Source organism: Pezoporus flaviventris, unplaced genomic scaffold (assembly GCF_033815535.1).
Source record: "Pezoporus flaviventris isolate CSIRO_AGI_PZ_B2104156 unplaced genomic scaffold, CSIRO_AGI_Pfla_v1 ptg000188l, whole genome shotgun sequence".
Classification (NCBI taxonomy): domain Eukaryota; kingdom Metazoa; phylum Chordata; class Aves; order Psittaciformes; family Psittacidae; genus Pezoporus; species Pezoporus flaviventris.
Genome location: NW_026892736.1, coordinates 1,916,589 through 1,939,735, shown reverse-complemented (window position 1 = coordinate 1,939,735; position 23,147 = coordinate 1,916,589). Strand labels below are relative to the sequence as shown.

At 49.1% G+C, this 23,147-nt stretch overlaps 1 protein-coding gene across 9 annotated transcripts in view; it reads right to left on the bottom strand.

Annotated features, from left to right (window-relative positions):
* EXOC6B (exocyst complex component 6B) overlaps positions 1 to 23,147 on the bottom strand; it is a 292,989-nt gene that overhangs the window by 211,553 nt on the left and 58,289 nt on the right. The window lies entirely within an intron of this gene.

Below are 23,147 nucleotides of genomic sequence, written 5' to 3'. Positions count from 1 at the left end.
TCTGCTCTTCCAGTGATTCCTCTGCTCAGAGACTCGGCTCGAGATTCCCAACATCCTACCCGTGAGAAAGGGAGCGAGGGAAATCTGTTCCCAACTGCATCTCATTTGAGTCCCCCCGCGAGGTTCTTTATCTTGTTATTCTAATGCAAACAGACTCCTGTGATTCTTTTTTCTTCACATCCCCAACTTCACCATCGCAGTAACCACAATCCTGGCAGGCTCTCCCCTGCCTGGAAAGGGAACAAACTTTCAAATCATTTATAAATAACCATTTCAAGAACATCAGCTTTTCTTCTTTCATCCCACAAAAGGCAGAAATTTTGCTCCGGACCGCAAGCTGTCAACTTCCCAGCAAACCCAAAATCCCACTTAACTCTCTATTGTAAACAGTGGAGTACTGCGCTACCACATCAAGAAATACAATTCTTGAAGGAATTATTTGTGTGTTTGATTCACATTTGTTCTGCATATGCCACTGAGCCCAAGGTATTCATAACGTTAAACTCCTAAAAGCCTCCGCTTTCAAAAGCGCCGCGCAGAAGGAGGAACGCTGTTCCTTGAACCAGAATGAAAACCCAAATAGAGGATGTCGTTTGCTCCCCCCACTCCAGCCCTGGACTGAAGGATAAGGCAATTAAATGGCTTAAAGCTGCCTCTGAATGGGGTTACAGGGTGCTGCCAGCCCCCAGCCAGATCGTGCTAGCGAGATGCTGCCTGGGTGGCTGGGGGACGCGGGTCTCCAGCCTGGTGCCAACTACCATGACTTTATTGCTGCTGCCTGATATGAAGTCCCCACTTCTTCACCTCTTGCCCTCCCCAAAAGCTTTGTTCTGGACTGTGCCTCCTGTGGCACGAGGCATTACCCTGGCGCGCTCCAGGGTGGACCACAGATTGACAATGAGTAAAGCAATCCCTCATGCTGCCTTAGGGCTCTGAAAGGCTTCAGAATCATAGCATCCCAGCCTAGTTTGGGTTGGAAGGGACCTTAAAGTTCCTCCAGCTCCAACCCCTGCCGCGGGCAGGGACCCCTTCCACTAGAGCAGCTTGCTCCAAGCCCCTGTGTCCAACCTGGCCTTGAACACTGCCAGGGATGGGGCAGCCACAGCTTCTCTGGGCACCCTGTGCCAGCGCCTCAGCACCCTCCCAGGGAAGAGCTTCTGCCTAAGAGCTCATCTCATTCTCCCCTCGGGCAGGTTCAAGCCATTCTCCTTGGCCTGGCCCTACAGGCCCTTGTCCCAAGCCCCTCTCCAGCTTTCCTGCAGCCCCTTCAGGCACTGGAGCTGCTCTCAGGTCTCCCCTTCAGGAGCCTTCTCTTGTCCAGGCTGCCCCAGCCCAGCTCCTGCTGCTGGGGATGAAGCCCAAGACACAGGTGGTTTCTGGGCTGTGAAAAGACACCTTTATCTTTGGAATACAAAGCTAAAACAGATTACCAAGAGAAAGAGAAATAAGTCTGGAAAATCCAAGCAATTTTGGTTGCTGACAGCCAAAAGTGATTCAAAATAGCTTTGCATGGATCAGCAGGAGGCACCTCTGCAGGTTCCTGCAGGTGCTTTTTCCACCAGCACCTACAGAGATGCCCTCCACAGTCACAAACGCATCCAACAGAAGCCTCAACCCCGCAGAAGCCCCGTCCCCAGCACACGCCTTTCCCTTCCTCCGTGAGGCAGTCGGGAGGATGAGCAGATGCGGATGAGCACGGTGGAAATGAGAAGCCCATCAGGCAACGCTGGTATCTGCCGTCCCGCAGGCGCCGCGGCACCCGGCACCAGGAGGGGATTTGGGATTTGACCAGTTCAACTTTCCACACTGGGCGTCTGTCTCGTTGCAGTAACAAAGAATTCCTCGGGAAGGTTTCGGAAACAGAAGAATTATGGAGCCACCCACACGCAGTCCAAATTAACTGGTCATGGAAATTCAAGATAATAAATGCCATCATTTTGCCTTTAACTTCACCATTTTTTTTTTCTTTTCCAAAAGTGAATGTTTCTAATTTAAGGCAAGAGAGAAAGAGGGGAAAAAAAAAAAACCAGGAATTAAAAACCCCTTTCATTAGTTTGTTTTTCCATGGATCAGAACGCTCCCAATATAAGAAATTAACACGCTAATACAAGCACGCCTGCTCACGGTCCTGGAACGGATTTATCCAGGCACTACAAAAGGCTGCCCCTTACCAAACAGTAACCTCAATTGGAGACTTACTGCATAAAAACGATCCTATAAAGCTTTTTTTCCCCTCTTCACCATCTAAAGGAGAAAGCAGTGGAGCCTCCAGGCTCTTCAGAAAACTGGGAATGATGAATTACAGCAACGGAGAGCGCAGGGAGAGACACGAGATGTGTAAAGGGATATTAAACCACCTACTTCAGGCATTAAGCATGAGTCTCTAATGAAATTAGTTGAGATGAAAACACAATAAATGAGGAATTTGGGGACTATCTGAGCTGGGCCTTTTAGTCCCATGGATTTTGGTGCCAGGAGGAGAGGATGAGCCCCAGGATGAGTCAGGAGGCAGGATGAGCCCCAGCCACCACGGCAGCATCACCACAGAGGTTTCTGCCCACAGGCTCTCCAGCATCTAATACATAACCCAATCTAATAACTTATAACACGAACATCTTCTGCAGCCTTCTGCTTCAGTTACAGCACTCGTGAAGACTCTCCTTGGGCACCCAGCACCATTAAACCTTGGTAATTCAGCCTTCGAAGAATCTAAATGTGGCCAATTCCCATGCAACAGCCACACAAGTGGCTCCAGAGACACAAAAGCCCTTTTATTGCAAAAGTCCTGTTCCAGAAGTCTGCTTCCCAAGCAGATGCGCTCCCGGCTTTCACACTTTCTTAGTCATGTAGGCAGCAAGTGTTTAACAGCAAGACCTCCCCTCCCCTTGGCACTCCATGCTGCCCCTGCAGTCAACAGCTCCGAACAAGCAGGATGAGAAGTGTTATTGCAATCCAACTAACACCAGCCTCTGCAGCTTATCTTAATGCGAAGCTTATGACCACTGGAAGCTGCAATTAAGAGACCCTCTGGCCTGATCTGGATCTGACCTGGCTGCTGCCCTGTTTTGCCATATCCAAAATGACTGCCAGGGATGGGGCAGCCACAGCTTCTCTGGGCACCCTGTGCCAGCGCCTCAGCACCCTCACAGGGAAGAGCTTCTGCCTAAGAGCTCAGCTCAGTCTCCCCTCTGGCAGGTTCAAGCCATTCCCCTTGGCCTGGCCCTACATCCCTTGTCCCAAGCCCCTCTCCAGCTTTCCTGCAGCCCCTTCAGGCACTGGAGCTGCTCTCAGGTCTCCCCTTCAGGAGCCTTCTCTTGTCCTGGCTGCCCCAGCCCAGCTCTCTCAGCCTGGCTCCAGAGCAGATATCCTCCTATCATGCCTAGAATAAAACGCCCATGTCTGCCTCCACGTTCAGGTCTCAAGGCTCTGCATTCCCAGCCTCCTTCACTACGCCCTTAACTTAAAAGGAACAGTGATTTAAAAACGAGTTAAAGAAGAATATATATAGTTGGGTTCAGTCCTCCATCTCCAGTGAAACGTACATACGGGATTGATTGCTCAAGTTGGAGAGTTCCCTGGGCCCCGACTTAGATAAACTTTATAGCTCCCAGGACCCATTGAAGTGGTTTCCAAGAGCTAAAGCCTCAGATCAGCCTGTCAAACCCTGGGACTAGCAAAGCCAGAGCAAGAGAGCAAAAATGCTGCAAGTCTTAACTCTGCCCTTCCAAAACAAGAGCGTGCACACGCCAAGCTAATAACACACGGTGGCAACCTCCTGCTCTGCTTCTCTCCGTGATCCCTTCCACAGCACAGTCCCAGCAGCACAATCTCGTACCAGCCCCGAGTTAAAGCTCACTGACATGAAAATTTGTGGTGAAATGGTTGTTTTCATGCTTTAAGCCTCAAATGGGCTCGGAAGCAAAAAAATCCCATGGCTGGGACAAGCCCCGAGGCTGGGAAGAACGGGATTCCCAAAGCTAAACAGGGACCTCCTGGGAGAGGTCATCGGACGTGAAGCCACACAAAACCTCCCCTGCATGCCCCAAAATCAGCACCTTGTGCTACAAGTGAACTCAGAAGGTTACATGGATGGGTCCACACACACCCATATTATCATCATCCCAGACTGGTTTGGGTGGGAAGGGGCCTTAAGAGCTCATCTCATTCTCTGGGCACCCTGTGCCAGCGCCTCAGCACCCTCACAGGGAAAAGCTTCTGCCCAAGAACTCATCTCAGTCTCCCCTCGGGCAGGTTCAAGCCATTCCCCTTGGCCTGTCCCTACATCCCTTGTCCCAAGCCCCTCTCCAGCTTTCCTGCAGCCCCTTCAGGCACTGGAGCTGCTCTCAGGTCTCCCCTTCAGGAGCCTTCTCTTGTCCAGGCTGCCCCAGCCCAGCTCTCTCAGCCTGGCTCCAGAGCAGAGCTGCTCCAGCCCTCGCAGCATCTCCATGGCTTCCTCTGGCCTCGCTCCAGCAGCTCCATGTCCCTCTTGTGCTGCTGCCCCAGAGCTGGATGCAGGACTCTGCCCACTCCAGATGCAGATGTCAGGAAAACATCAACCCCCCATCCCCTGCATCCCAGAGCACAATTTCCACTTGTCCATCACATTTGGTCCAATTCCTTTTGTCTGGGAAAGTAATTTTTCAGCTGCAGCACTCAGCCCTTTGTCCCTCAGTGCAGCAGAAACCATCCTTCATGCCCTGCTCCAGCACACAATAGGCTTTGTCTCGCTAAACAGAAGAACATGGACTTCTCTTTCAATTGTTTCCAGCTGTTTGATCAAGGTTTTACGGGATCAGAAGTCAAGAGCAGTCAGCATCTGGCTACCTGCACCAAACTGCCTCTGAGAGCCTGAAGAATTGGGTATGATCAGCACATCTCACATCACTCCCAAGATAAACCCACCCCATATGCTTTTGCAGCAGCTCTCACGCTGGATCCTCATTCATGCTCTACATAGACTCTAAGTCCTAAAGCAGCATGTCCTCATCTATGGTGAGAACATTGTTTACTTGCTTTGCTAAAGACATGGGTTTGGGGGCAAAGCTCATCTGTCAAACTGTTTATTGTCAGCACAGGCACAAGGTCAAAGCACCTCCGGTGAGAGCAACCCCAAAGCCCATCACTGACACCAAGACCATGAGCTCAGATGGGCTCCTTCTCTAGCTCTGGTAATTCCTGTATTTCTGTATTGAAGTCAGGTGGAACTGCTTACCCAGAGGCTTTCAGGCTGCAAAGAAAGGAAGTGTTATCAGGGCATTAGGATTGATGGAAATCCCACACTTCTTCATTAGGAGCATTAATAACTGAGGGGATCCCTTGGGGGGAAGAGCAACCCAGAGTCATGCCATGCCCTCATGTTCCCATTAAAGGCAAACGAGCCCAAAAGGGATTCCTTCACTTCAAAGGGACTTTCTCTAGGATCCAGTCCAATGTCAGGATGGGAAATAAGCTGTGTAATTCCTCCCTTCTCCCATCCCCTGCCCACCTACTCGATGGTGCAAGGCTGAACTTGTGCACACACACACTGACAAACACAGAGAGAGCTACCTAGAACATGAAACCCACACAGGGCAGTTATCACAGCCACCCCTCCCAAAGCTGCTGTTACATCTCACCAGTTGAGCCTCAGTCCCAGCCATACCCCTGCACGCTGCCTTTCCCCACATTCTTCTTCTGTTATCCCATAAAGCAGCACCAGTTAAAACCAAGGTATTTTTGTTTTGTTAATGGAATGGAAGTTCCATGAAACTTGGGGAAAAATAAAAAAAAAAAAAAAAAAATCACAGCACTGACTCAAGCCTAAAGACTAAAAATTGAATATTTCTCATTTAGATCATTCCTGTGCTTTCAGTGGCAACACGTACTGCAAATAACGTCTGTGCCATGCAAACAAACACACTCTGGAGAAGGCCAAGGGGAATGGCTTGAACCTGCCAGAGGGGAGACTGAGCTGAGCTCTTAGGCAGAAGCTCTTCCCTAGGAGGGTGCTGAGGCGCTGGCACAGGGTGCCCAGAGAAGCTGTGGCTGCCCCATCCCTGGCAGTGTTCAAGGCCAGGTTGGACACAGGGGCTTGGAGCAAGCTGCTCCAGTGGAAGGGGTCCCTGCCCGTGGCAGGGGTTGGAGCTGGAGGAGCTTTAAGGTCCCTTCCAATCCAAACCACTCTGTGATGCTTAACCCCATTCCCCCAAACACAGCCTCCAGAACACGACTCATCTACAGCACATTCTGCATCTCTAAGGTCTGAAGCCTCTGACGCTGCGCCCTTCGCACACACTACACTTACCTTCAGAGGCGGAAGCACAGCCACATCTGCCAACATTTCCATCAGTCTCTCCCTAAAAGCAGCAAAACCCGTCTTCAAATGCCACAGCCCTCTGCATCCGAGCCAGAGAGATTTGTGAAATATGGAAGACATTAAAGCACTCACTTTCTCTCGGCAAAGAAAGAACATAGACCTCTGAACAACGCCTTGAAGGCGTTTCAGCAGCCTAATCTACACAGGGTATTTTCTTTATTATTATTTTTTAACTCGATCAGAAACCATTGGGTCCAGGAAGCAGTAAATGACAAGAATTTGGCTTAAAAGGGAGAAAAGCAAATAAAAACGGGGGGGGGGATGAAACTCACCCAACGTTCCCAAAGACTTGTTTGTGATAAAGGCTCAGCTGTACACAAGCTGTCCCACCCATGCACACACACTACTGACATTTCATTCCAGTGGCACCATGCAGACCGCCGAGCAAGGGGGTCTGTCAACATCTCCATCAGCAACGACTGTTCCCAAGGCTTTATAAGGCAGAAAAGCTCATTTTCCCCAGCCTGGTGGATATTCAGTACGTAAAGCCTTCAACTAAGAGGAAATCATTAGTATTTAAAAGCCACATCACACAAGGGGGGGTTTATTACTGGTGTGGGAAGAGAAGAGGACGTGGCTCCATCCCTGGCAGTGCTCAAGGCCAGGTTGGACACAGGGGCTTGGAGCAAGCTGCTCTAGTGGAAGGGGTCCCTGCCCGTGGCAGGGGTTGGAGCTGGATGGGCTTTAAGGTCCCTTCCAACCCAAACCAGGCTGGGATTCTGACACCCAAAATCTGTAGTTCTGAGGACAAGCACCCCAACAATAAGGTACTTAGCATATATGAAACGAACTGGGGAGTTGTAGCTTAGATATTAAAGCCCCACAAGCACTTTGTGCCAGGAGCCACCACGATAAAAGACAAACTTGAATCAGCCACAACAGCAAACAAGTCATGCCCTTATTTAAAGAATCATAGAATAGTTTGGGTTGGAAGGGGCCTGAAAGCTCATCCAGTTCCAACCCTCCATTTGCATGCCCTACAAAGGACAGCATAGAGTTATACCTCAAAGAGACTCCAAGGCCAGGGCAGATCTTTGCAGACCAGTGCAAAGTGCTACAGAGGGATGGAACCAGAACAATGCAGAACACCATTATCTGGGCTTCATACAATGGAGACAACGCTTAGGAGGCTGCCTCCAGTACTGACTCCAGCCCTTGGCCATAGTCCCACAGCAAGTCTCAGAATTAAGACCAAATGCCTCGGGACACCTGGTTGTGCTCTCACATTTTAGAGGTTTCCATAAAACAGGGGAGCAAGAACCAGACCTGGGCCATGTGCACTCACAATAAATCCCATCATCCCTCTGCCAGAGACCCATTTTTACTGTCTGTGCTCATGGAAGAGCGGATCCAAGTCTCACTGGATCAGATGAGTTTGCATTCCAGGACAATGATATCATGCAAGGATCTCCCCATCTGAGGCTCAGCACGCAAAGCTCATGGGATGGCCATGTGTGACACCCAGTGCCGTGAACAAGCTGATGCCCAGAGTTTGCCACCATTCACCCTTGAACAGATGAAGGTCATGGTACTTCACTTCATCCCAGCAGCACGAAGCAGGGCATCAATCCTGCATGGAGCACCACAGGGAGCCTTCTGCAGCTACATCCATACACTCCCTGGAATGCTGGGTTTAAATAGCGAGGTGCATTTGTCCTGCTGCAGGGAACATCAATGAAATCATTAATGAAACCATGGATTTGATTCATAGAATCACAGAGTGGTCCGGGTTGGAAGGGACCTTAAAGCTCCTCCAGCTCCAACCCCTGCCACAGGCAGGGACCCCTTCCACTAGAGCAGCTTGCTCCAAGCCCCTGTGTCCAACCTGGCCTTGAGCACTGCCAGGGATGGGGCAGCCACAGCTTCTCTGGGCACCCTGTGCCAGCGCCTCAGCACCCTCCCAGGGAAGAGCTTCTGCCTAAGAGCTCATCTCAGTCTCCCCAGTTAAGGTCTCATCTTAGTTGAAGTTTCATTGCAATAAAGGGTCTGCAGCAGCACGAGGTTTGGTTTTGCTTTGTTCCAAGCTACAAGAGATCAAAAACTAAACCAGTTGAAGGTTAAAGGCTGCACCAACCCTCTAGATTTGAGTCCCTGAAGCTCAGGGAATGGCTGCTTGCCCTTAACACCCTGTAGATGCCTCCTTGGGAATATCAGACCACGCACTGATTGCCACGTGTGTGCGCACGTACCCCCCACACCAGCTCCCGCACCATTAGATCTGCAGTAGCTGCAACTACAACCTATCAAAGCTGCAGCTGCAACAACAGCAGAGACCTGTAAAGACACTTCAATAACATCTGAAGCATTCAAGTTTAAAAAGGCACATTTACAGGGCCAGCATCCCTATTTAAAATATAAAAGCGTGCACAGGTGGCTTATAAAGCTGGACTTGAACAGCCACACTTGCAAAAGAGCTTTATGAGAGCTAGCAAAGCTTGTAGCCTTTTAATTGCATGTCAAATATTGGGCTCTAAAGAACTAAACCAGATTTCATGCAGCCTGCGCCAAGTGCTCCTACATGTTACATGTGCACGACCCTCGGAGACTAAGGGGTTAAGTCAACCTCTGAGGCCAGAGACAGCTTGAAGGCAATGCCACCAACCCTGAAGTAAAGCACAAAACATTTCTGCCAGCTTTGTTGCAAATAAAAGGTTATTAAAACCATTCACGTTCATTGCTAACAGAAACGGCACCAGAAGAAGACATTTAGAAAGCACTGGAACTTGTAAATACATCAAATTAATATACAACAAATTTCTTTGATCTAGGGGACATGAATTCCTTTTCCCTACAAATCTGCTCATTAATATTTCAATGATCCACTGATGTCACTACCCCTTGCCAGCATTTTATAAGGAAAATACTTCAAGTAACAAAAAGCATCCATGGCTTTTACTCTGCCAAAGGACTTCTGGTAAGTTCACAGGAGAGGTTGGTGGGGAGCAGCAGCAGGAGGAGGATGCTCCTCAGAGCTCCCACAGAGGGCTCTCAGGTGGTCACACATTTACTAGTAGCTGTTAAACACGCCTCAACCCACCAGATGCTCAATGTTTCATTGACAGAGGTATGAGAAAATGGAAACACAACTCACTTAGAGCATCATGGAGGTACGGATCTGGCTTTTGGATCATGAGGTTCACCAAGTAACCCAAGTAACATCACCAAGTTAACCCAAGGTCAGCCATCACTTTTCCTGACGCGGCTGCCATGCAATAACCTCTCCACACCCCCAGTCCCTGACCTTGCAAACGGGTCATGGGTGACTTCTGCCAACCCAAACACACTGAGCAGGAACCTGGAGATGATCCATAAGATTCCTGCATGCCCATACACACCCACGCTGAAGCCAGGAAGGGCAGGGAGGAGACACAACTCCTGTGCCCAGCATGCAGGGCAAGGAAAGTCCTTGTGGCCAGCAGGTCACAACCTAACTTGAACCAAACCTCATGAGCTTTGTTGTTATTTTCTTTCTTTATGCAACATCTGCTACGGTGGAAGATGGAAGGGGACTGCTGAGGACAAGGCAGCATCAAATTAAGTTACCACTGGGGGCACAGAGAGTTCTCAGCTGGAGTCAACCACAAAATACCTGGAGACAAAACAGCCCTCACTGACAGAAGAGAAATACACCCATGAGGTTGGGCAGACCACAGCAGGTTCAGAGACAGGTCTCAGCCCTCTCCAGCCACAGACACCACAGAATAAAATCAACTAAAACAACGAGATGGAAAATGCAGAGAGAAACCTTTATATGGAGACCTGAGAGCAGCCTTCAATACATAGAGGACCAACAAGAATGCTGCCCTATCCCCGGCAGTGTTCAAGGCCAGGTTGGACACAGGGGCTTGGAGCAAGCTGCTCTAGTGGAAGGGGTCCCTGGCCGTGGCAGGGGATGGAGCTGGAGGAGCTTTAAGGTCTCTTCCAACACAAACCAGGCTGGGATCCTATGATGATTCCATGAAATTCACATAATCCTTTTCCAGGCTGTCACACTTGCACTAACACCAAATTCATCACATTTTCGCTAGTGAAAAAGACAAGACAGCAACAAACTTTGCAAGTTTAAATGAAACACAGCCAGAAAGAAGTAAGAGGCTGGGATGAGGCAAAACCAGCTGAAAAAGACAGCGAAAAGCTGATGGGAATTCCGTTGGAATGAAGGCAAAGCTCCTGAGAACAAGAAGAAACCAGAAGACGTGAACATTCACAGCCACAGCCACGGAAAGGATTGTACAGGCTGGCAATGGGAAAGCTGACAAGAGGGGGTACAAGTTACTTGAGGAAGAAATACGGTTCCGCTTCATGTGCCACATCAGCTGGTGTTCACACAGCTCATCTTACACAGCTCCTGTGCTAAAAACTGCTTTTCACTATAGATTCCCTTCCTTTCTGTCGTCTGGGCCTTCTTGGTAGTGTTCTTCTAAAGGAGGAGGACACACTTACTCCAAGTCATGACAAATAAGATGTCCCAAAGCTGCAATCCCCCGGAAGACCCAAGGACCAGGCACTGGAAACACTGCCAATACCCAGCAAACCCCAAACCCTCGGTGTTTGCTCTTACTGGAAAGTGTTTCTGTCATTGACTGGAAACACTGATGCCCAAAGCCAAAGGGAAACAGCTTCAAAAAAGCTATTGGAAGCTTATAAACTAAAAACTCTGGAGCAGAAGATACTCCAAGGGGAAAGCTGTTTATTTTTAGTGGGCAAACCAAGGAGAAAGCTGGCGCGGGATGTACATAAATCAGTGCACAAGTGGAAAAGCAGCTGGAAAACAAACCGGTTTTACCTGCACACAACAGCACGTGAGGTTGATGGGAGCCAAATCCCCCTCAGATTATAGGGAAACGGTTTAAGCAATGACATCTACATGCACATCTTTGTTCTAAGTCTTTGCATACAGCAGCAGATGCTGACCTAAACCTATTGACACGAGAACCACCTCTTGGGTGCTACGTTTAACAGCTTCTCCTCTTCATTTTCCCAGTATCTTCTCCTCCATACCCCCAAGAACTGCTTCTTAAAACCATTCCCAAAATTTGCCTGAGGCACAGGAAGGTTCCTCACCCTCTACCACACTTGCAGCTTGAGGAGCCAGAGAAAATTCATGAAGCACACCAAGCTTATGTTATAAAGGTACCAGGCTGCTCCCATCCATCCATCCATCCATCCATCCATCCCCATTTCCGAGTGGGTTTTTCTTTGCTAATTACTGAGTTTTGCAAGCTTGAGACAGCAGGAGCTACCCAGGTTGTGCTGGGCCTACGAAAAGGATGTGTGAGACAGCAGGAACACATCAAGACCTACATTTTCCTTCCAATTCTGCAGCTAAAGCGCAGGAGAGCTCAATCCGAATGAACACCGCATAACGGTGTCATCTCCAAACTAACCTTTTGTGCATCTCAGAGGAAGATTCTGGAGCAATCACTACTAAGATAGTTGGTATTTTATCTGTGCATCAGTGATACAGCAAACCACGTCCTCACTGAAGATACGGAACCATGGTAGTGCCGGAGCAAACTCCATCGCCCAATGCTGCTGCATCCCAGGGTCTGACGGTACCTGCCTTCATTTATTCCCTCACTCTTTTACATCTGCTCCTTGGAAACACAAAGTTGAAGGACATGGCTGAAGGGAGGGGGAAGCAGTATTATTTCCATATGGGTTTGGAAATAGAAAGGCTCAATGAAAATACCATCTGAGCACAGCACTCACACAGGACCTATAAGCACCACAGAGGAAGGACACCCCAAGAAGGCTTCCCCCCCTTTCAGGGCCTGATTCTGCTGAGACAACTACTGGAGCCCTCTGCTGCAGCAAGACATTTCTTTGCCTGTCATTTGGCAGATGCAAAGGCGGGGCCCTGCCAATTCACCCCGAAGCCCTCCGTTTTAATCAGTATCACATCAAGTTTAACACATGCTTTGAAATGCGCACCAGATTCAAAGCTTCGCCTCAAGGGGGTCCTGCCGAATAACACATACCATCCCGGCCGCTGCTCCTCCAGCAATTATCTTTCAACTCTGGCTGAACCACTGCAACTGTCAACGCCAGCACGCTGCCAACCAGAGGAAAGGTTGTGGGGTCAGAGCTGAAAACAAGACTCCTCAAGGCTGGAGCGCCAGGAGAACGGGATGGGGTGTTTGTTTATACTGCTGTCTGCTTAGAAGGAGAACTCCCAGGGCGCTTGTTTTATGGCTTAGAGGAACTACAAACAGCGTTAAGAGGGGTGGAAAAGAGAAAGAAGGTTGAAAATGCAAAGGAGCATCCGCATCCACCAGGGCCCCCTGGAAGGTGGAGAGAGATGAAATTGTTTGCACCTCGTAACCGGCAGCATCCTTCCAGCCCCATCAGAGCCTGGAGCTCCTTACCTCCAACCCCCAGGCTTCCCCCACTGCCCCCCAAGCCTCCCCGTAGCAGTGCTGCTGCCCACCAAGCGATGGATGGCATTGAAACATAGAACATCAAGTTGGGAGGGACCTCAAGGATCAGCTGGTCCAACCTTTCTCAGAGCATCACCCAGACCCGATGTCCCAGCACCCTGTGCAGCCCAGTCTTAACAGTGCCCAACACTGGAGAATCCATCGCTTCCCTGGGGAGATTATTTCAATGGTTGCTCTCAATGTGAAACATCTTCCCCCCTGTGTCCAGCTGGAATCTCCCCAGCAGTAACTTGTGTCCATCACCCCTTGTCTTTCCCATGGGGCTCCTGGTCAAAAGGGAGTCTCCATCTTCTTTGGAGCCACCCTTTAAACATTGGACCATGGTGACAAGGTCTCCCTGAGCCTTCTCTTCTCCAGCCTGAACAGTCCCAGCTCTCTCAGCCTTTCCTAACATGCTGCCCAGTCTTTGACCATCTTTGTTACCCTTCTCTGGACACTCTTCAGCTCTCCAAGTCTTTTTTGTATAACAGGGACCAAAGGCACACACCTATCTCGCCCAGCTACCACCACCAAAGTGCTAAGGAGACAGTAATGATGAGGAAATACAAGAACTGTTAGCACAGATCAGGATTTCAACAGAACTGGAACATAAGGACAGATGGATGCAGCAGTTTCGACTCTCCATGGCAGCCACATCCAAACACTTCCTATCAGGGTCAATGCATCTAGAGAGAAAACAGCCCAGCACATGGAGGGTTCTGAACTCAAGTGCATGCTGCCAGGTCATAGAGAGCTTTTCCTCATAGAACAAACTTCCATCCTGCAGGGCTATAGCACCCAACCCATTACAGACTGCAACTCCTCCTGCTGCAGAGGGTTTTCCCCTCTTACCCTAGAGGGATTTTGGTTTCTCACAAAAATGAAGCCCTTGGAAGACTTCAGCAGCGCCAGCATCAGACTCTCTGCTTGCGGTGACGAAGCACGCTCGGATTGCAGCACACAGACTCCTAAAGTCAAACAAACACATCGGTGTGCCCGAGACATCCCTTCCCTGTCCCCCAGAGGAACCTGTCCAACTCTAAAAGGAGACAGAGAAGAGAAACAAAGCCGAGCTGTCCTGGAGTAACTTAAGTGCACTCTTACCCACAAATGAAAGCTGTTCTAAATTTGCTATATATGCGAATTAGAAGAATATGTCGAGAGGCTTAAATAACCTGAGCCTGTCAGCAGAACTCTGTGTTTAAACTAAAAGGAATCAGGAGTCTTGGGTTGCTGAAGGATTTCACTTGGTGATTCCTGCATACACCCGTTTGCAATTTGTACAGGAGTGTCATGCAAAGGGCACGCAGCACGGCCCAGCTCGGTGCTCCTCTCCCTCCGACTGAGCCGTTGTACCTCCACTGGGAAAAAAACCACAGCCCAACTCACACCAACCCATTTTCACCTCTTTAGCAACCCCGAGCCCACAGCTCCCAGGTGACCCCACAGCATTTCCTATGCGCCATTCCCTTCCCCATCGTTTGTAAGCAGGTCACAGCCCATCAGCTGAGAAGCAACGGCTGGTATTACATAGAATGGTTTGGGTTGGGAGGGACCTTAAAGCTCACCCAGCTCCAACCCCTGCCACGGGCAGGGACCCCTTCCACTGGAGCAGCTTGCTCCAAGCCCCTGTGTCCAACCTGGCCTTGAGCACTGCCAGGGATGAGGCAGCCACAGCTTCTCTGGGCACCCTGTGCCAGCGCCTCAACACCCTCCCAGGGAAGAGCTTCTGCCTTATATCTATATAACTGTAAAGTAGGTGTAAGTGCATTGATGACATGAAAACTTGTTTGATAAGAGCTCATGCTTGCATCCCTTTCTCGTATATACAAACTACTGGGTACTGCTGCTGTGTTTCACTGCTGCTGTATTTCACTGCTTGATCATCTGTGGAGTGATGAAGCAGTGATTGTAATACAGCTAATTGTAATGAACTTGTGAGCATCCTCTTAGAACTGTACACCAATGGAGAAGAGCTGGGGTTCTGCATCACTTAATCATAATAGCTGTTGGCTTTCTGACACAACATGGAGTTTTCTCACTTGGTGTTTCCTCATCCTTTAGCTTCTTATTCTATTTATTGTGATCCCGAATAAGTTTGTTCCTGATCTCATTGTAGCATTCCTCCACCACATATATTTTTGACTGGCTAATGCACGATATAGGTGGACACTGCATATCACCACCATAGAATGGTTTGTGTTGGAAGGGACCTTAAAGCTCATTCCTGTTCCAACCCCCTGCCACAGGCAGGGACACCTTCCACTAGAGCAGCTTGCTCCAAGCCCCATCCAACCTGGCCTTGACCAAAGCACTGGTGCCATTTTCACAGCAGCATTCCTGCTTTGTCACATCCACAAACCGCTTTTTCACACCTTCAGGTGAAGGAATGTGAAGACTTTTACGTGACTGTGTCACACCAGGAGCACCCAGGCTCTCAAAACCTCCTCAGCTTCTCCTTCCACGCATACACAGCCAGGCGCAGAGTGAGAGCGTTCACACAGAGAGCTCAAACCACCCCATGTGCAGCACAAGAATCCGTTACCAAAACCACTCCAGGAATTTTTATAAGGAAAAACAAGGGAAAATCAGTTAATTTGGAAGGTTTATTAGCAGCTACATTACAACAAGCCCGAGACATCCTAATGAAAACTGAGGAATTTATCATCGCAGGCAGCAGCATCCTGATGGGAGCAATTCCCAGCACTTTCTGAGCAACCCTTATTTCCAGCACCTCTCCTGCCACAACCATCCTGTCCAGACCCCCGTCCTCCTCCACATCCTTTCCCACATGGGATCCGCCAAAGCCAGCACGCAGCCCGGTTTATTAGTCTGAGGTCTATCCACACTGTCTCACCTCCAAAGCTGCCGTGTCCGCAGGAGACCGGAGCACTGGGCACCACCTTCCTCGAAGCAACTTCACAGGCTCCATAATGAAAACCACTACAAGCAAGAGCAGGGAAAATGAGAGGTTTAACAGCACCTCTTTTCCCAGCTCCAAGAAGTGAAACAGCAATTAGTGACGGCTTAAAAGAAGGAGCAAAGGGTGCTCATGCCTCAACTGGGCACTGCCCGGCTTCCTAACATCTTGAGGACTATCCAGCCTATCACAATTAGAAGATAAAGTATTTATTTCAAGAAGCATCTCTGCATTGCAAGTGTTTCTAAGGGACTAAAAGGCAACCACACAAAAAGTTAGTCCAGGATGTGACTGCCCTGTAGTTAAACTTTTGCTTTTACGTTGCAGCCATGTCCACAGAACATGCTGGATCTGCTACTGGGGATACCACAGTCCCTGTGGCCATTAGTCATCCATATGCTGAAATAAAAAAGGGCCTATGATTTAGCAGTTTCATTTTTGAGGTCATAAAAAGAATTCAGAGGAATACCCAGTTATTAATAAAGTTCCTATGGGGTATAAATTTTCAATGTAGACTTAAAGGCACAGAATTCCTCCTGAATAAACAGAGAAACCTTCCCCCAAAAGCCAGGAAACGTTAGACTAAAAAGCTTTTACGATAATAAGCACATTTGCACTCGAATTATGTGATGTGGGAAGAAGGGGAGTTAAAGCACGAGGAAGTACAAAGACCTCAAACAACGTGCACTGGGGAACAGAAACATGCTTACATCTGCACATAGCCCTATCACCACCTCCCCAGCGTGGCCCAGACGCGCTGCTGGCCTCCAGTCCACCTACAGACGTCCTCAGTGATGCCTCCATCTGCTTTTCCCATCAAGTGGCTGCCCCGTCCACCCCGACCCAAGATGTTAAACCCAGACTTGTCCGGCTGCCACGACCGCTCCATTCCCACGGCCGCTGGGAAGCTGAGGGATCACATTTAACCTCAAGCTCCTGGCTTGACAATTCGCTTCAGAAGGCACTTCAACAAGTGTTTCCAGTTCTCAAGATCATTCACATCGCCTCCTCCTTCTTCTTTCCCTGGCTTTTATCCCTTCTGCAAGCTGCAGAGCATCCTACAGCCGTAAGAGAACTCACTGGGTACCACTTCGGTTCCTACAGGTAAGCTCCAGCCTGAATAGGCGAAGCTGAGGACAAGACGGTGAGGAACCCATGTACAAAGCCATCCCACTGTCTCTGGCTAAACAGCACTGGGATATCTCACATCTCATCTTCAAAACCTATCACAATTCGCCATTGAGTCAAGAGTGGGTGGACTGAGTTAAAAAATGCAGACAATTCCCCAGGATTTGTCTCAAAAATGAATTTAGAATGTAGATATTGGGAAATATTAGAAATTAGGGAAAAATTCTTCCCTGCGAGGGTGCTGAGGCGCTGGCACAGGGTGCCCAGAGAAGCTGCGGCTGCCCCATCCCTGGCAGTGTTCAAGGCCAGGTTGGACACAGGGGCTTGGAGCAAGCTGCTCCAGTGGAAGGGGTCCCTGCCTGTGGCAGGGGTTGGAGCTGGAGGAGCTTTAAGCTCCCTTCCAACCCAAACCAGGCTGGGATTCTATGAAAAAGCTTCCAAATTAAACAGCAAGTGTCAAGTGATTCATCCAGTCACCATCGAGATGATGCTCGGCACTCTGGTAAGGAAACAGTTCTCAGGGCCAAGTCTTAATGAAAAAGTAGTGAGTTATTAAAGATTTGTCTGGAATTTTAAGTCTTTTTACCAGCTTTCTCAAGTCAGCTTTCAAAGAGGTTAAGCAAAGGATGCTGGGGGTAAGTGACCAACTGAAGTCACGGCTATTTATCCACCTCTTTCATTTTTTAATGGTTGGACTTGATCTTAAAGGTCTTTTCCAACCTTGCTGCTTCTATGATTCATAGAAGGGAAGAGGATAGATGCAAACACATTATAAGCTTCTGACAATAAACATTTTTATCAAGGCACTTGAAGGCATTTCAGAGCTCCCACAGGTCCAACAGTGACACCTCCCTTCAATAACCAGAGAACATTCATCGTTCCTCCACTGGACCACAGCATCCCCCTTCACTCAGCCTGGTTTCCTGCAAGCTGAGACCATAGCTGGCCATCACAGTTCCAATCTAAACAGCCCCAGAAGACTTATTTCCTTCCATAAGACTTTAATATAACAAGTAGACAAGCAGCAGTATCAAAGATTAAGAAGGTCTCGTTACTGAATTTTACTAGAGAATACGTTTCTGCTTTACAAACCTGCCCAGGAGGGGAAAACACCATCCCCTTATCCCCATCTGTTGTGTAAACAGCCGCTGCATACCCAGCCACCAGACTGACCTTCCCAAGAGGCTCTCCTGCCTGCATCCCAGACTATAAAATTCCCTTGCTTTTAATAAACAACACGATTTTTACTGTTTGTGCTTGTTACAGAAACCCTTTGGAATAAGAGACACCACTTAAACCAGCAGGAAGCTCAGCTCCAAGGGTGCTTTGCAAGTCCTGGGGCATGCCGATAAAAGCCGGCCCCCACGGAGCAAGCGGATGCAGGGATCTTCCAAACCCTCCACGTGAGCCCAGACTTGGCTCGGGCAGATCCAGCCCACGTGGCAAAGGAGACTGAGTCTCACACAGGGCTCCCTTGACCTCTAGTGAGTCTCGAGGGCTGCCGGAGTACCGACACCCAGCAGAAGGCCATTCCCTGCACGGCACACCCAGGGAAAGGCAGTAAAATGTAATTTGCTCTAAAATATCCATACAAAGCCCAAACAATTTCCATATGCGCTGCAGAAGATTACATAAAGCTGGAGAACGGCAGGGATAGGGATAATTAAGAACACTGCCCAAAGTGCAGTTTAAACTACATCAACTGGGCCATCAAAAGGCCACTGGGCAGCATCTGGAGGCTGACAGAACGTCCCCTTGTCCACTGATGTGCAGGGAACTGCTTGCTCTTGTGGCCTGGGGTGGGGGCCCTGTGGCTGCATTTAAAACAGAGCACAGGGAGGGGACAGGGTTTCCCAAGAGGGCTGCAATCACCACATGCCACTTCTCTACTTATCCCCATCGTTCCCAATCAGCTGCCTGGCACAACATCCACATGTTCTCACAGCTCAGTCGGAGCCACCTGCAACAGGAGAGCGTGAGGAGCAGGTGCCACAGCAGGCTCAGCCTCAGGGATCTGGTCCTTCCCCAGTGCAGGGCACAGGAACCAGCCTCACCCTCTGCTTTCGGATGGGCATCACCACTAAAACCATACTGCATGGCCAAGGTGTGCTCGCCATGATGTACAACAGCTGCAGGTCAAGCTCTCAATTGCTTTCCGCACCCCTCATTCCTTCATTCCCTCCCCTTTGCCCACGTTAAATCTGCTAACTCCCTAACACATTCCACATTCCTCATGTGCTTCTGGAGCACGTATCATCAGCCTGAAGCTGTGGCATAACCACCCGCTGGCCTCCCAGGCCAGGAATCACAACCGCTCTATCCATCGCCCACATAATCCCATCACTACCATCATCTTTTTAGAGACATCCTGAAAGAGATCAACAGGATGAACACCACAGGCAGAGGCACAAAGCCAGCACTGCTGGGCAGAACACTTGCAAACGCCATCCTAGGATCCAAGAACCAAGGGAAGGGTTTGAAGCTGTGGATTGAAGCGAGCAAAGGAGATGGGCTCCATGTGCTGGCAAGGCAAGAGCATCCAGTTGTTAACACGGCCATTGTGCAGAGAAGCAGACAGGGCAGCTTGCATGTGGGCCAGCTTTTATAAAGATGGAATCATAACATCCCAGCCTGGTTGGTGTTGGAAGGGACCTTAAAGCTCCCCCAGCTCCAACCCCTGCCACGGGCAGGGACACCTTCCACTAGAGCAGCTTGCTCCAAGCCCCATCCAGCCTGGCCTTGAACACTGCCAGGGATGGGGCATTTCAATTGAGCCTAAAAAAACCACCCTACACAATGACGTTTTTATTACAACACCAGTGTATTCAACACGACTTTAAAACCAACTAATGGACACTCAGGATTCATCAACGTGTAGCCACTTCTCTCTAATCCCAGTAAAAATGCACGTAGAGATTTGGTTACAGTTTTAAGACCAAACCAGTAGCACAGAGAAAACTACACAAAGACACTTGCATCCTCCAACCAATCATCATGAATCCAGAGAACTCCAGGTCAGAATTACCTTTAAATACAGACATACCTAAAATATTGAGGCACACAGCTGGGTGCTCAACAGCCTTAGCATGGCCTGTATCCATGCCACATGCACCCCCGTGGTCCCAGGGAATGTCTGTTAGCAGCCACCATCTCCAGACCAAGTAACTGGGGGAGGAATACAACAAATCTCCTCCTCTACTTCTCATCCACAAGATCTTTTCTTTCTAAGGCCTGATCCTGTGCTACCAAAAACTTCTATGCTGGAGAATAGAGTGGTAGCTGCACATACCCACATGCTATTTTGGCATCCCTGCCCGAGCTATTTGCAGGCATGAGAGGCCACGCTGAACAAGGAGAGACCACATGTGGGATGTGACACTCCACACATGAGTAGTTCTCACTCAGCTCTGACCTGCAGGGACAGAACTGAAGCAAGAGAAACCTTTCAAACCCTAGATCTCATTTTGAAAGATGCGGTTGTCTACGGAGCTGCTGCTAACCCATGCCCTGAAGTGCTTCATCTTCTCCAGCTGATGGGCAGAACTGCACTCCTACCAAACTCAGAGGGGCATTTCCCTGCTCATTGCAGGGGAGTCAGAACTAGATGTCCTTTGAAGGTCCCTTCCACCCCAGACCATTCTATGATTCTATTGTGCACATCATCGTGCAACATTTTGCCTTGTTCTTTCAGTGTACTCATGTAACCAAGCTGATTTCCTGCTGCTGTGGGAAACTATTCTTTATACAAACCTTTCATTATACTCAGAAATGGCACAGACACCAACATGTGTCAGTGAGAAGAGCAAACATCCCCGCGTAAAAAAGGCAGAGCTGAAACATCAACCCATTCAAACTCGTCCTGGATCACCACGGATTAAACATCAGCTTTGACAGCGCATCCAAGCGATGCTAAAATAGCCCCAAAAGCTGGTCTGCCTCCATCTCTGCAAAAGGCACGCTGAGTATTTTGGCCATCCTGACAAACTTGATCCGATAATGGCTTTTGGAAGGGTTATTCTTGGACCCCTGTGGAGCAGCATTAACTGCGCTTACCCTGGATGCTTCTGAGGCACCATCCTAAGTGACCTCCTCCACATGCCGCACATATTTCAGCCATTAAGCTAGATAATAAAACCACATACCGGATATCAGCAAGTGTTAATAAGATGTAATTCATTCCTGGCAAGGCCAGGATCGAGCTCTTTAAAAAGAAACACCACCAGAACCAAAACACACACGCAGGTTCACAGGGCCAAAGTCCAAGAGGAGTTCAAACGCACAGAGCTACTTTTATCTGCGCAATTCAGACCGATATTTGGAACGCAGGATTTTCCCCCAGAACCATAGGTAATAAAAGTCAGAAAGGAGTCAATGGGAGCTCATCATTCCTGCTAGGACGCTGTAAGGTCTCCCTGTGTGCTGTGAGATGCCTCAGGTCCGGCTGACCCTGGGACCATCTCACTTGACTTCATCCCACCGCAGCCTTCCTGTCCCGGAGAGGGGCCGGCGAGCTCCCTGCATCCTTGACTGCTGGCCAGAAACACAAGCACAGCTCCGAGACAGATCCTTCTGATTATCACAAAATGAAATTTTCAGCTCTTGTCATCATCGGCCTCAGATTTGCAACGTTACAAAAACATGATTTCCTTTCCCCATTGTATCAGCCCCTCTGCCATTCCCGCTGGTGAAATCAAACAATTTGAGAAGAATTTATATGATGCTAATTTAAACCGAATGTATTCAGCTGCCAATCGCAGTTCCCTGACTCTCCCAGGCCTCCTGCCAGCTCCGCTCTGTTCCAGAGCAACTATCAATCACGGCCAACACACTGAGGAGAAAAAGACCCAGCCATGCAAGACTGTCTGCACAGCGACGTGGAGTGACCCCACGCAACGGGAGGCTCCGAAAGCTTCAGCTCCTCAGTGTACAGCAGCTCGAGATGCTTTGGGCAGGAATAAACCTACAACGCTGCTCAAATTCCAGCAGCACTTCCAAAGCGGCTTTTGCAACTGGAAGTGGCAAGGTGACCTTCCTCCCTAGGTTGTATGGGAACAGTACATCCACATTGATGGAAAGTTATCGAGTCCACCGGCGGAGATAACTCTGTCCCCACAAAGGGGGAAGGAAACCCCTTCTAGACCCTGCACCTTGCAGCAGAAAATGCACAGGATCATAGAATTGTAGAACGGGTCGGAAGGGACCTTAAAGCTCCTCCAGCTCCAACCCCTGACACAGGCAGGGACCCCTTCCACTGGAGCAGCTTGCTCCAAGCCCCTGTGTCCAACCTGGCCTTGAACACTGCCAGGGATGGGGCAGCCACAGCTTCTCTGGGCACCCTGTGCCAGCGCCTCAGCACCCTCACAAGGAAGAGTTTCCACCTAATGTCTAATCCCAGCCAAGATGTTGGGAGGTTTCATCCCAGCAGCATGATGACAAGACTGGAAACTGTAAGAGGAGGACACCGCATCTACATCCTCTTATATCTAACTGGTAAATATCCTTAAGTGGGTATAAAGAAGTTATTTGTTTAGTAATGTACTGGGCAATAAAAGGCAAAGGAAACTCCTGCTCCCTTCCAGCCACAAGAACCAAGGAAGACTCTTGAGAAGGTTGGGCTGCCAATAATGAACAAAATGGAGTGGGTTTTGTGAACAGGTGCTGTTGTAGAAGCTATTGTATTGGAGAAACTCAGCACAACATGCCTGCAGCCATCACAGACATATCCACCATGGATGTCTGGCTCTACAATGGGATGCACAGGTCACAACGTGGTTTCTGCAGATTCAGAAACACTTGTTTGATCCAACACAACAATGAACAAAACACTGTACTGAACTCCCAGATGCAGAATGGCATCTCCCCACAGCTCTACTGCACACTGCAAAAGCTTGGTTTGTCTTAAAACACTACAGAGAAGCTGAGAAAAGACAGTAAAGCATGGGATATACTGGAAATTAAATCAATTAATAGCAATCCTCAAGCCACACCATCTTACAGGAAGGATAGTGTTTAAAACTCAACTTGCCTCTACCTCGAACCATAAACCCAACAGCACAAGCTCATCACCTTGTGAGAAACCACATCAAGAGTCCTTCCCATAACTCAACAAGTCCAATCCATGCATCACTATCAGAGCAGGCAGTTTACTGCTCATGAGAGGTAACATTTCACTACCAGTGGATCTGAATTTCAAAGTAGCAACGTTCTGCTTAAGAGCCTCTGTGAGCAATCTCCTGGCTGTGACAAGAAAAACTCCATTGAAATTCAAATCTAGAATATTAAAGAGTGGGAAAAGGCAATTCTGGTTTAATACATGCACGGGAAT